The sequence below is a fragment of the Acinonyx jubatus genome, chromosome C2 (genome assembly GCF_027475565.1).
Source record: "Acinonyx jubatus isolate Ajub_Pintada_27869175 chromosome C2, VMU_Ajub_asm_v1.0, whole genome shotgun sequence".
Taxonomy (NCBI): domain Eukaryota; kingdom Metazoa; phylum Chordata; class Mammalia; order Carnivora; family Felidae; genus Acinonyx; species Acinonyx jubatus.
Window position 1 is genome coordinate 151,278,688 of NC_069384.1, and position 13,635 is coordinate 151,292,322.

Here is a 13,635-nt window from a genome sequence, read left to right on the forward strand (position 1 = left end):
GGCTCATCTGTCTATCCCTATCCATACTTGGTTCGGAGTCCCAGTTCCTCGAGTAGAGAATGGTTGGAGAGATCACCATTAGGTTGTTGGTGTTGCTTGTTATTAGCTGTCATTGCTTCTGGGGCTTTCTGGTGCATGGAGCTAAGAAATACATGCTTTAAGGCCATATAAATATTTCCATGTTAAAATTTTTTTTAATCTTTATTTATTTTTGAGAGAGAGAGAGAGAGAGAGAGAGAGGAAAGTGGGAGCTGGGGAGGAACAGAGAGAGAGGGAGACACAAATCTGAAGCAGGCTCCAGGCTCTGAGCCATCAGCATAGAACCTGACACGGGGCTCGAACTCACGAACCCCGAGTTTGTGACCTGAGCCGAAGTTGGACACTTGACTGACTGAGCCACCCAGGAGCCCCTTAATATTTCCGTTTTAACTTAACATTGCGGAATTGGTATTTAACTTTTATTTAACTTTGATCTCATACTAATATTTCATTTCTTTCATGCTGAAAATATTTGTTTCTAAAACGTTATCATAGTAACTTACTTGCTTTACCTACATTACACATGAAATTCTTTCAAAATAACATTTTAAATAATTTAGTAATATTAACGATAGTAAGATTAAGACTTCTCAAATGAAGGTGAGATTTCTGTGCAGTTCTAGTTGTCTTTACAATTGCCTTTACAGTATATTCCTCTAAGAATGTACAGTCAAAAGACTGTGCTCTAAAGTTAATTGAAATCAGGGGTGCCTGGGTGGCTCAGTCGGTTGAGCGTCTGACTTCGGCTCAGGTCATGATCTCGTGGTCTGTGAGTTTGAGCCCCATGTTGGGCTCTGTGCTGACAGCTCAGAGCCTGGAGCCTGTTTCAGATTCTGTGTGTGTCTCTCTCTCTCTGCCCCTCCCCTGCTCATGCTCTGTCTCTCTCTCTCTCTCGCTCTGTCAAAAATAAATAAACATAAAAAAAAATTTAAAGTTAATTGAAATCAGGAGCACCTAGTTGGCTCAGTTGGTTAAGCATCTGACTTTGGCTCGGGTCATGATCTCAGTTCGTGGGTTTGAGCCCCGCATTGGGCTCTCTGTTGACAGCTCAGAGCCTGGAACCTACTTCAGATTCTGTGTCTCCCTCTCTCTCTGCCCCTCCCCTGCTCGTGCTCTGTCTCTCTCTGTCTCTCAAAAATGAATAAACATTAAAAAAAAATTTTTTTTAAATAAAGTTCATTGAAATCATTGTTTTTGTTTGTATGGTTATGTCATCAACTTGATATTCATTTAACTTCACTGGTTTCATTTTGGGACAAGTTTAAGATTGTTTTTTATTTTTTATTTGATATTATGTCTTATATATAAAAGGAAGTATTTCTTCTGAAGATAAAACTGTATGATGTTTCATTTTCACCCTTTTCCTTGTAATGCAAGATAAGACTGCTTGAAATTAACCCTGTGTTCTCACCATGGATTGTCTAGAAAATGAACCAGTCAGCTTCTCGTCCTTCTCCTTGATGGGATGATAGCACCTGTGAAGAGTCAGAGCCAACTACAGAATTAGAGGGATACCTTCCATACAAGACTGCTCTCTCTTCTGAGACAAAAACAAGTTCGGGGGGGCTCCCGAAACTAACTCTTGGGTTCAATAGTATGCTGACTAAAAGGAGTCAGAACTCACTGAAAGCTGCTGTACTCAAAATTATAGTTTATTTCAGGGAAAGGATACATACAAAAATCAGTCTAGGGAAGAAGCATATGCAGCAGAATCCAGCAAAGTATCAGATGTGGAGCTTCCTTTGTGCTCTTCCCATGGAATCAGGATGCATTACTTTCCTGGTGTTGATGTGTGACCAAAGGCATCGAGCATTGTCATCCAGGAAATCTCACTTGAACTTCAATGTGCAGAGTTTTTACTGGGGCTCTATTACATAAGCATGACTGACTGTCTACATGGCTGGTCTCACTCTCCAGTCTCCAGTCACTCTGGGTGTGATTCAAAGCCCACAACTAAAGTGCATTGTTAGACTACTGGGCCTGACCAACAGCCCCCTGCTAAACAAAGACACTCCTATCAGGCATAGTGTTCCAAGGGTTTCAAGATCACTTCCTAGAAGCCAAGGGTGAAGGCCAGGCCTCTTTTGGGGTAAGGTTAATTTTTTTAAAGTTGAGATATAATTAACATAGTTAAACTCCTTACTGCATAGCACCTAAGCTCAGCTTCTCATGCAACCTGTAGCTCCCCTCCTGCATAAAAGATTTGTAAGGGGCGCTTGGGTGGCTCAGTCGGTTGAGCGTCCGACTTCGGCTCAGGTCATGATCTCGCGGTCTGTGAGTTCGAGCTGTCAAGCTTGGAGCCTGGAGCCTGCTTCACATTCTGTGTCTCCCTCTCTCTCTGCCCCTCCCCCGCTCGTGCTCTGTCTCTCTCTGTCTCAAAAATAAATAAATGTTAAAAAAAATAAAAAAAAAAAAGATTTGTAAAATCTCACAGGCTTCAAGGTCCCTGGGTGCAGGATAAGTGACTTTCCCAGACAACCCTTGTGAATCACTGGCACATCCAATCCCAGACTGCCTGGTATCGAACAGACTGTTTAGATCTCTTTACCACTTGAACCAGTGTGGGGAGGGGTTCCTCCAACAGAACTCCTTGAACATACACTGTTGTCCAGCAGATGCCCTGGCCCTGGTACCCCTGTCCATGGGATGATGGAGAGACTGCACGATGTACGCGTCTTTGTTTTGCCGACTCTGGTCTTGTGAGTTTTCCCCAGGACAGCCAATTCCTTACCCATGCTCTGTGAGGGCATATACTTCATCTCAATCCCTTGTACAAAAAATGGCAGCCCCAAAGGGGCCAGACACAGCATGATCTAAATTCTCTTTGGCACTTTGTAAAATGAACAATACAAACATTATCTTGGAGATTACTTCAAATGGATACAAAAGAGATCTTCCGCATTCTTTTTAATGCTATGTAGTATTCCTTTGTGTGAATGCACCTAGTTTATTCAACTACTCCTGTAGATTGTTTCCAGTCTTTTATTTTTACAAAGAATGGGCTCATGACTTACTTTGTGTGTAGGTCATTTCACGGTTTTGTCAGTGGACCTTTGAGGTGGAGATCCAGAAGTGGAACTTCTAGGTTAAAGCATAAGTACGTTCATTATTTTCCTAGATGTTGCCATATTTTCCTCCTTGGTAGTTGCTTCATTTTTTATCCTCACCAGCAATATATGTATATCTGTTTCCTAACAGTCTTACAAGAAACAAAAGTTGTAAAACTTTTGGATTATTTCCAATCTGATGGTTAGGAAATGGTGTTTTGGTGTACCTCTACTTTATGCTTCTCTCTCTTTTTAAAAAAAAAATTTAAATGTTTATTTATTTTTGAGAGGGAGAGAGACAGACAGCGTGAATGGTGGAGGGGCAGAGAGAGAGGGAGACACAGACTCCCAAGCAGGCTCCAGGCTCCGAACTGTCAGCACAGAGCCCAACGTGGGGCTCGAACTCACGAACTGTGAGATCATGACCTGAGCCGAAGTCAGACGCTCAACTGAACCACCCAGGCACCCCTATGTTTCTCTTATGAAAGAATAGTTTTTTTTTTAATATATTTAATGATTATTTGTAATTTTTTTTCTGTGAACCATCTGTTCAAACCTTTTGCCTATTTTTCTGTTGGGCTGTTGGCCTTTACAATTTTTAGGAGCTCTTTATGTATTAGGGATATTAGTCCTTTGTGATAGAGGTTACAGATTTTTACCTAGTGTGTCATTTTGTTTCTGATTTTTTTTCCCCCTAAGAGAAAGTTGATTTTTTTTTTTTTTACTAACCTCTAGCTATATTGACGAAGGAAATAAGAGAAGACTCAAATTACTAAAATCAGAAATGAAAGAAGGGAACATTACTTATAAAAATAAAAAGCATTATGAAGAAACACTATATCAACTGTATGCCAATAAGTTAGATAACTTAGATGAAATGGACAGATTCCTAGAAATACACAAATTACTAAAACTGACCTGAGAAGAAATAGACCATCTGAATAGACCAGTTACAAGCAAAGAGATAGAATTAATAACCAAAAAATTACCCACAAAGAAAAGCCCAGGCCCAGATAGCTTCACGACGGAATTCTACCACACATTTAAAGAAGAATTAATATCAATTCTTCTCAAACTCTTACAGAAAATAGAAGGAAAGAAAATACTTCCCAACTCATTCTGTGAAGTCAGTGTTACCTTGATGCCAAAACCAGAGACATCACAAGAAAACCACAAATATGCCTTACGAATATAGATGCAAAAATCCTCAAATAAATACTGTCAAGTTGAACCCAGCAACATATGAAAAGAATTGTCCACTATGAACAAGTTAGATTTTTCCCATTGAAGCAAGGTTGGCTTACCATCTGAAAATCAATGAACATAATATATCATCTTAATAAGATAAAAAATAAAGACCACACAATGCAAGAAAGGCATTTCACAAAATCCAACATCCTTTCACGATTAAAACACTCAACAAACTTCATAGCATCAAAAAGGACAAAATATTTAGGGATAAACTTAGCAAAAGTAGTGCAAAACTTGCATTTTAGAAACTACAAAACGTTGAAATATTGAAAATGGAAAATATTCAGTTTGTTTATTCTCTCATAGATTTATGATTTATAGATTTATGATATATAGATCTATAGATTTATGATATATAGATCTATAAATCTCATAGATATATTTATATTTATATTTATATTTATATTTATATATGTTATATATTTATAAATCTCAAAGATTTATTGGGGGTAAATCTTCAAGTAACTTTTTCTAAAAATATAGTTGTTTTTTTTTAACTCTATAGTTCAAAATCTATACTTCATAAAATGTTGTGGGATACATCTAGGTCTTTCCACTGACTTTTTTTTCTATGGAGGAGCTAACATGCAATGGATTTGTCCAGTTCATTGGCCTTTTGGGTGGGAAGTTAAGGGTGGAGAAGGGATGTTTAAAAAAAATTTTTTTTTAATGTTTATTTTTGAGACAGAGAGAAACGGAGCATGAGTGGGGGAGGGGCAGGTAGAGAGGGAGACACAGAATCCGAAGAAGCAGGCTCCAGACTTCGAGCTGTCAGCACAGAGCCCAACATGGGGCTCAAATCCACCAATGTGAGGTCATGACCTGAGCCGAAGTCAGATGCTTAACCAGCTGAGCCAGCCAGGCGCCCCTGGGATGTTTTAAAATGCAAGTTTTGTTATTATTCAGATACGGTGAAATCAACACATCAGGAGATGACTGTCACTGAAAAGATAACTTATGATTCACAGTTCCCAAGAAGAGGGGCACTCCACACTATGTAGGGCACAGGGGGAAACACTAGGGTAGGTCAGGATTTATGAGGAATGAGGGGAGAGCATAGGCAGGGTTTCCATGGGAGAGACAAAGCAAGGCAGGGTAAGCAGGTTTAGGATTGGCTGGTTTGAATAATCTCAGCTGGGAATATGGGATACGGGGGCTCTCTCTAGTTGTCTAGTACCTGGCCAGGGGATGATTAGGGCAGAAGAATATTGTCTCTTAGAGTGTAAGCACCAGATGGGGGAAGGGGTCCAGAGTACAGACTCTGGATTAGGTTGGTTTACAGATGACAGGCATGCTCAAAGGGAAGTAGTTTGCTATGTGTAGGGATTAGCTACCCTGGGGCCTCTCCTGGGTCAGGAAGGACCTGGATGCCAGAAAGTCAGGAAAACAGAAAATAAGAAAATATAGTTAACAGGAGGGGGTAACTACCATTCCAGATCCCGTAATTTTCTGGCAGAGGAACGGCAAGTCCCAGCTCAGGGATAGCTGGTTTATTCTTACAGGTGTTCAAGGGACTCATTTTAGGAGTTTCCTTTTCAAAAGGATACTGGCTCTTTCTTCAAGCATGAACATGTCAGTCAAGGGCAAGCCAATGGCTTGATGGAGAAATGAGTTCTGGCTTTTGTGCTTAGCTTGGGCTCCTCAAGTTTCCGTGTAACCAGGCAAGCCTACCAGCCCATGACTGCTGTCAGATTAAGTACTACCTAGGGCATCTGGTGTAGGGTCCCCCTGGTAGATCACATGAGTCACCAAGACAAATCAGAACCTCAGTCTCCTGAAAGAGGAAAACCATCTGTTAGTTGGAATATAAAGAGTGGTGGTGAGGGTTCCCTTATGGCCCCTTGCTTGTAACCCTTCTTTGCTGCTCCTTTACCAAGTACGCTTGACTGTCATCCCATCTCTTGAACACGGGCAGAGAGACTAGATAGAAGTTATCCAGGCAGCCTGAAAAACACCGTCCTTAGTTGGTAGTTCCGAATAGATCTTTGTTTGCCTCCACGCTCAGCCACTTTAGAGAATGTATGTTCTTCTCTGCCTGCTACCAAATGCCAACAATTGTTAAAGCTTATGCGTGGCCACCTGGAGGTGTCTCATCTTTTGTGTATGTTTGAAGACTCCATAAGAAAGAGATTTTAAAAAATGAATCACGTTTATATCCACCAGGATGGCCACTATAAAAAAAAGCGGAAAATAAGTGTTGGGCAAGGATGTGGAGAAATTGGTGCCCTGATGCGCTTTTGGTGAGAAAATGTAAAATGATGCAGTCACTATAAAAAACAATATGGCAGTCCTTCAAAATATTAAAAATAGAAATATCAGATGATCCAGTAGTTCCAATTCTGAGTATGTACTCTAAAAGAGGAAAACCTGGGACTTGAAGAGATATTCATACGCCCAAGTTCATAACATTGTTGTTCACAGCAGCCCAAACGTGGAAACAGTGGATGAATGCATAAGCAAAATGTGGCATATACATACAGTGGAATGTGACTCAGCTTTAAAAAAGAAAAAAGTTCTGACATACAGTCCAACGTGGATGAACCTTGAGGACATCATGCTAAGTGAGAAATAGCTGGTCACAAAAGGACAGATACTGTTTGATTCTACTCTAGGTGTCAAATTCATAGACAGAAAGTAGAAAGATGGGTGCCAGTGGCTGAGGGATATTTAATGGATGTAGAGTTTCAGCTTTGCCACATGAAAAAGGTTCCAGAGACGGATGGACAGCGGTCATGTTTACACAACAATGTGAACGTACTTAGATGGTTAAGATGGGGGGATGCCTGGGCTGTTCGGACGGTTAAGCTAAGCGTCTGGCCCTAGATTTCGGCGCGGTCATGATCTCACGGTTCGTGGCACTGAGTCCTGGGTCAGGCTCTGTGCTGACAGCGTGGAGCCTGCTTGATAGTCTTTCTCTGCCTCCCGCTCTCTGCCTCCCCCCCCCAAAATAAATAAATAAACTTAGAAAAGAGATAAGATGGTAACTTTTACGTTATGTGTATCTTACCACAATTTAAAAAATGAATCAAGTTTGGGACACCCGGCTGGCTCAGTCAGAAGAGCATGCAGCTTTCAATCAGGGGTCCTGAGCTGGAGCCTCACGTTGGGTGTAGAGATAACTTAAAAATAAAATCTTAAAAAAAAAAAAAGAATCAAGTTTAAACACTCCATAAAGTTAAACGTAAGCCTATCCCATGACTCAGCCATTTTACTCCTAGGTATTTACTCAAGAGATATGAAAACATATGTGACCAAAATGTTCATTGTTAAGGAATATTCATAGCACTTTGAGTCAGAATAATCAAAATCTGGCAATAAGCCAAATGCCCATCAATACGACATGGATACACAAAACGTGTTCTATTCGTACAATGAAAGACTAATCTGCAACAAATACCCATACATATAACAACACAGATGAATGCCAACAATGCTACTCTGAGCAAAAGAAGTCAGGCCAAAGGGAACATAACTATTTAAATGAAAGTTAAGAATGGAAGAATCTAAATGATGGTGATACTATCGTGATGGAAATCAGAGCCAGTGGTGGAGGGAGGGATGCAGAGAGGGCAGGGAGGTGAAAGTAAGGGTTAAATGTGTGTGTGTGTGTGTGTGTGTGTGTGTGTGTGTGTGTTATTGACGAAAAAGGTTCAAGAAGGAACTTACAGGGGTTGATGGAAATACCCTGTATCTTGACGGGGGTGGTAGTTCTATGGGGGTACACATTTGTCAAAACTCGTAAACTGTATACTTCACATCTGTGCATTACTATATATTATTTATACTATATCATAAATAGTATTTAAAAAATGTCCTCTGGGGCACCTGAGTGGCTCAGACGGTTGAGCAGCTGACTAGGCTTAGGTCCAGAAATCGTGGTTTGTGAGTTTGAGCCCTGCATTGGATTCACTGCTGTCAGCCAAGAGGCCGCTTTGAATCCCCTGTTCCCCCCTCCCCCTCTGCCCCTTCTCCCCTACCCCTCCCCCCCCACTCTCTCTCTCTCTCTCTCAAAAATAAATAAAACATTAAAAAAAATATCTTCTCTCTGCTCTCTCCCTCTGCTCCTGGGGCCCGTGAAGCAAGGCTGAAAAAAAATAATGTGGTTTTCACACTATTCTCTGGGCTGCGACGTGTATCATTTAGAAAACAACCACTGCTCATGTCTAACGAGCAGGTCTGCCTGCAACAAAACACAGGCAGCAGGTCGCGCTGGCTGGTGCAGCCCCCTAGCCAGTGTCGCGGGCAACAAAGCGGGACGTGAGAGAGAGAGCAGGTGTGAGCTTCCTGCAGCGGGACAGCACCACACAGGGGCAAGAGACGGGCCAGGAAGGTGGCGGGGCTCAAGAGGAAGGGTGCTTGGTGAACAGCGGGCCTGCGGCTTTATCTTTGGCATCAGTGAGAAGCTGGTTTCCCTGGCGACGGGAGCCTACTTAATGAGCGGTGCCGGGCAGCGGGCATGAACACAGCCAAAGCAAGCATGCACGGAGACGCAGCACCTCCTCACCAAATACTCCCCTTCACTCTGCATTCTCAGCTCTGTGGATGGTTAAAAACAAAATCAGGAGCTGCCGGAAGATAATGATAAAAAGCTTTGGTGCCCCCACTCACTGCCCTCCTCCCACACGGCTATGCTCTGGTAATAACCGCGCGTAGGCTTTTGCTTATACTGGTTCTTTTGGTTTCATATGAATCACTGTATATCATGCACTCAACTGATCCACTGTCCACATTATCCCTTTACTGCCTATTAAAAGAAATAAAGACTTAGAGAATCCATACCACTCCGTTTCTCCTTTCCTTCTTCGTGTGTCACTATTCCTCTGGGATCATTGGCTTTTGTTCCAGTGGTTACTTTTGAAAATTTAGGTGCTATTCTTTTTTTAAAAAATGTTCAGTGTTTATTTATTTGAGAGAGAGAGAGAGAGAGAGGCAAGGGCAGAGAGAGAGGGAGGCACAGAATCTGAAGCAGGCTCCAGGCTCTGAGCTGTTAGCACAGAGTCTGACGTGGGGCTTGAATTCATGGACCGTGAGATCATGACCTGAGCCAAAGTCAGATGCTTAACCCACTGAGCCACCCAGGCGCCTCTAGATGCTATTCTTAAACTATTTGCTTTTTCTTTGTCAATTTTCACCAGTTCCTCTCAGCTCTGCCCCATTCAGCCCTCCATCCCTCATCTCACTTCTACCTCCTAGTGCCTCTGGCCATCCAGCCCGGGGTTAGAAGGTTCTGTTCAGAAATCGGAACTATTCCCGATACCTGGTACCTAGGTGATGATACACGCTTTAAATTAACAAATAATCAATTGCTATGACATGATTAGCTACATTTTCTCCTATGCTTACAATGTTACAGCCCTGGGCTCCTCAAAGGAGGATGTTCCTAGCAAATCATCAGATGGATTCTTTTTTTTTCTTAAACTACCAACCACAGTTGCTCAAATGCATATCACATTTTAGTTTGCTTCAAAGACAGGTCATAACTTTACTGTCTTTTTGGAATTTTTTGTTGCCCCTCTCTCTCATCGGGAGAAGTAAAAGACTTTTTCATCATAGCACTGATAGTTTCTTTTTCATTCTAAATAGTGCAGGGTCTATTCTAGAATTCTTCTTAAGGACATCTCTTTGGAGGTGATTGACCTTCTGATTTCTTTCAAAACCTGCTGCAAGCTATCATCCTGAGATTTCTTTTCATTAGATGAGCAAGGTTAGTTTTCTATGTTTCTTGTTAGTTTCTGTGTTAGTTTCTTGTTTTCTATGTGCACCTCACACTTGATTTCTCTGCCAACATCTTTAATTCTCTTATTCACAAAGACTAAATAGTAGATAAGCCATTTTATCTCTGAGTCTTTACAGGTATAAAAATGGTTTTAGTTCTCAATCTTTTTTTTTTAAAGTTTATTTATTCATTTATTTTGAGAGAGGGAGAGAGAGAGAGAGTCAGGGGGAGGGGCAGAGAGAGAGGGAGAGACAGAGAATCCCAAACAAGCTAGATGCTGTCAGCATAGAGCCGGACAGGGGGGCCCGATTCCACGAACCATGAGAGCCAGAATCAAAAGTCGGATGCTTAACCGACTGAGCCACCCAGGTTCCCCTAGGTCTCCATTTTGATAGCTAGTATGGGTAGGTACAGATTTCCAGGTTCAAAATTATTTTCCCGCAGGCCTTGAAGGTGTGCTTCACTAATTCATCGAACGCTTTACGAATTGTGAAATAGAACACAAATATAGAAAGGTGCATAAACACAAATATTTATCTTCATGGATTGTTATCAACCACCAGCCAGGCCATAAAATGACATTTTGGCCAAACCCTAAAAGTCCACACCATACCTCTACCCCCAACTCATATGCCCCTTTCCAACAATAGAGCTGCCCTTCCCTCTTGGAGATATCCACAATTCTGACTTTTATGGAACTAATGCTTGCCTTTAAAAAATAATGTTGTTATGCAAACACGCATCCTTAAACACATAGTCTAGTTTCACTTATTTTTGAGTCTCATACAAACAGAATTCTACACTGTATTTTGTATCTGACCTCATGTACTCAACATTATGTTCTGAGACTCATCCATGTTGTTGCATGTAGCAATGGTTCATCCACTTACACCGATGTCTAGTGGATGAATCCAACACGATTCCACCTATGATGGATAGTTAGGTTGCTTCCAGTGCGGGGCTATTGTGAATAAGCTGCTGTAAACATCCTTATACATGCCTTTTGGTGCTGATTTGAGGAGAATTTTTGACTGTTTGTTCTACCAGCTAGTGATACGACGTTAAAATTTCCCACCAGCACTGTGAATTTCTCTTTCTCTGACACCTCTTGCTTTACACATGTGAAGGACATTATTCAGCACATACACATTTTAAATTAATTACTTAATATTGCTAATTCTTCCTGATGACTTGAAACTTAAAAAAATTTTTTTTTGGATGTTTATTTATTTTTGAGAGAGGGAGAAAGACAGAGCGTGAGTGGGGGAAGGGCAGAGAGGGAGACAGAATCTGGAGCAGGCTCCAGGCTCTAAGCTGTCAGCACAGAGCCAGATGCGGGGCTCGAACTCACAGACGGTGAGATCATGACCTGAGATAAAGTCAGACACTTAACCGACTGAGCCACCCAGGTGCCCCTTGAACCTTTTATCATAGTGAAATGTCCCTCTCTAATGCTTTAAAAAAAAATGTTTATTTACTTATTTTGAGAGAGAGAGAGAGAAAGAGAGAGGGGGGCAGAGAGAAGGAGAGAGAAAGAATCCCAAGCAGGCTCCATGCTGTTAGCACAGAGCCTAATGTGGGATTTGAACTCACCAGCCATGAATTCACTAATCCGAGCTAAAATTATCAAGAGGCCACTAATGGACTGAGCCACCCAGGCGCCCCTCTAATGCTTTTTTAATCTAAATTCTGTTTTGTCTGATGTTAATAGGGTTAGATGAGCTTTCTGTCATTTCCTTATTGTGAATTATGCATAATATAGAATTTTCCATTTTAGCCATTTTAAAATGTACAATTCAGCGGCATAAAGTACATTCACGATCACCACTATTTCATTCCAGAGTTTTTTCATCATTGCAAACAGAAATTCTATACCCATTAAATAGCAACGACGCCTCTCCCTTCCCCTCAGGGCCTGGTAGCCAATATTGTACCTTCTGTCCTTAGGGAATTTGAGTGTTCTAGGTGCCTCCAGAAGTGGGATCATATACTATTTGTCTTTTTTGGGGATAGCTTGTTTCACTTGTTTCTGGAGGTTTAAACAAACATGTTGTATCATCTTCACATAAATGCACTGAGCAGAGATGTTTTTTCTTCATGGACAGACCTCTGTCTCCAAATGGTTTGGGACAGACTGCTTGGGAGGCCGACACAAGACAAGGAATTAGCATCAGGGAGGAGCATGATTGACTGTGAAATGAGTAGCGCGTGGTCTTCCTTTTGTTTGACCTCAGTTGACGTAAAGAGCAATCTGTGTGATATTTAGTAACACGTTATTGAAATTGGATCTGTAAAAGGGCGGGGCTTCAGCACGGTTTCCGCCTGCCTGGAGGTGAAGCCCGACCCGGCCGCCTGGTGGTGTAATTACACACTCCTGCCTCACGGGGGCGGCACACCGAAATGAAAGGAGGGCTTGCTTGTCCGGGGAAGGAAGCTGGGGAAACGAAGCAGCACCGATCCTATCATGGGAGGAAACAAAACCCTTTCCAAGGGTGGCGCCGCTCCAGGTGGCCGTCAGAAGGTGCTGGAAGCACTTTCTAGTTCCTATCCCCCACCACGTCGTTTGCCCCTGCACCCTACAGTTCCCTTGTGAGACCACCCCATCACAGCCACTCTGATTTGTCGCCTTACTGCCCGCATCCTCACCACCAGAGTCGCCGAGGGCTTTCCGTCCTTTGAGCCGTTAGTTTCATTCCAGGCTTGTTCTGGTTTTGCTCCTCCTTCTCCCGCAGTGCAAGTCAGTTTCCCAGTCCTTACCCGTGCTGCTCAACATTATTTTGGCCCACTCCCAGGCTCTGATAATGAACGGATTGTCACAGATACCAGTTTGGAATTAGGGGCACCGACTCCTTACCCAGTCGAAAATCCACGAATAACTTTTGACTCCCCGAAACTTAACTACTAATAGCCTACTGTTGACCAGAGGCCTCACGGATAACATCAACAGTCGGTTAACACACACTGTATGTTATGGGTATTATACGCTCTATTCTTACAATAAAGTAAGCTAGAGAAAAGAAAATAATGGGGAGCCTGGGTGGCTCAGTGGGTTAAGCGTCTGATGTCGGCTCAGGTCATGATCTCACCGTTTCCAAGTTCCCAAGTTCGAGCCCCACGTCAGGCTCTGTGCTGACAGCTCAGAGCCTGGAACCTGTTTTGGATTCTGTGTCTCCCTCTCTGTCTCTGCCCCTCCCCCACTGGTGCTCGCTCTCTCTCTCTCTCTCTCTCAAAAATAAATAAACATTAAACAAAATTTTAAAGAAAATGTTAAGAACATCATAAGGAAGAGAAAAATATATTTACAGTGCTATAGCGTATGATCTGCACATAAGTGGACCCACACCGTTCAAGGGGTGTTGTTCAAAAGGTCAGCTGTATATCCAGAAGCTTCCTGACACTGCTCTCATTCCCGATGTGTACTGTTTGTTCATTCACTCCTCAAGCATTGTCAGCTGAGTGCCAGGGAGCTGGGAACACAGAATAAAGAAGATGAAACCATAGATTTGGAGGCGTTGACAGTGTGGTGGTAGATGACAAGTGAACAGTTCCAAAGCAATGTGGTGTGGGCTAACACTGAGACAT